Here is a 1,190-nt window from a genome sequence, read left to right as displayed (position 1 = left end):
GCACCGAGGCTGCGGTTTGCAGCCGGAGGACCCAGGACCCCCACTGGGGACTGGCACTGGAGAAATCCTGCCAGCACTCGCCCAGGCGACCCCTCAGGCCGGGGAGGGCCTGCAGGCTCTCCCCTCCACAGCCCTGCAGCTCCCCTGCTTGGAAACTCAGGTTCCTTCTTCCTCACTGGGCTCAGCACCGGCCCCTGAGCAGTCACTCCCCAAACCACACACACACACACACACACACACGCACGCACTCACACTCACACTCACTCACCCCTTCTCATGGCCAAAAGGGACCGAGGGAAACCCTGTCAAGTTTCTTAAAAAGTCGGATGAAGGTGGGCAGAGTTCCCCTGGGCTCGGGGGTGAAAGCACAGGTAACTCTCAACTTACCGCCCAAGTCCGCGGCGGCGCGCGCCTGCCTCCGCTTCCTTCAAGTCGGTGCATTTAAACCAGAGAAGGACCCCGCCAGGCGCGGGCCGGGTTCACGGAGAACTGCGCCGATGCAAGTGCCCCCCGAGGCCGCCGGTCCGGGCCGGGCTCCCCCAAAGCTCCCTCTGCTCCCCCGCAGGCTGGGTCCCAAGGCTGCAGGCTCTGCATCTCCTCTTTCGCGCTGCTGTTCTCCGAAAAGGGGGGACACCTCTGGGCGGTGGGCGGCCCCCCTCGCCCCCTCCTTTCCATCGGGTCCCGGGAATGGCGCGCTGAGAGCTCCCGACACCCGCGAAGACGGTCCATCTCGCTGGCCCTCGCTGTGGCCGCAACTTTGGACTCACGCACCTACAGCACCTGTGTGTGTGTGCGTGCGCGCGTGTGCGTGTGCGTGTGCATGTGTGTGTGTGTGCGCCCTGGGCAGCGGTGCGTGTGCTCCGGGCGCCCCTCTCCCGCTGCTGGAACTTGGAGAGTTTTCCTTTAAGCCGGAGCCGCGGCCCTTTAGTTCAAGAGGGATGAGTAGGATAATCTACTCTAAGAGCTTTAAGTCTTTGTCCAAACTTCAAAACCAAAAATATTTGCCATCTCTGACCTTGCCAAGAAGGTTATATTTGAACATTTGTGTAGAATTTTGTTCCTGTTCAGAATCCAGAGAAGTCTAGAGTACTAGGATCACTATGTCTGGACTTTTATGCAAACTAATTGTATATCAAGGCTAACATTTTTCAGTCTATTTCAACGCCCTCGCCTCCTGGAGGTGGCAGGAC

The 1,190-nt window shown here is 59.6% G+C and overlaps 1 protein-coding gene across 1 annotated transcript in view; it reads right to left on the bottom strand.

Moving 5' to 3' along the window:
- The window catches only part of PDE10A (phosphodiesterase 10A), a 230,988-nt gene extending 230,071 nt beyond the window's left edge, over positions 1–917 (bottom strand). Inside the window, exon 1 of the mRNA XM_015558396.1 lies at positions 388–917. The gene's annotated coding sequence lies outside the window, so the exon portion shown is untranslated. The remainder of the gene's footprint in view (positions 1–387) is intronic.
- Between the last annotated feature and the right edge of the window lie 273 nt (positions 918–1,190).

The sequence above is a fragment of the Myotis davidii genome, unplaced genomic scaffold (assembly GCF_000327345.1).
Source record: "Myotis davidii unplaced genomic scaffold, ASM32734v1 scaffold592, whole genome shotgun sequence".
In the NCBI taxonomy this organism is placed as follows: Eukaryota; Metazoa; Chordata; class Mammalia; order Chiroptera; family Vespertilionidae; genus Myotis; species Myotis davidii.
Note: the sequence above shows the minus strand (reverse complement) of the source record. Positions and strands in the feature narration are given on the sequence as shown.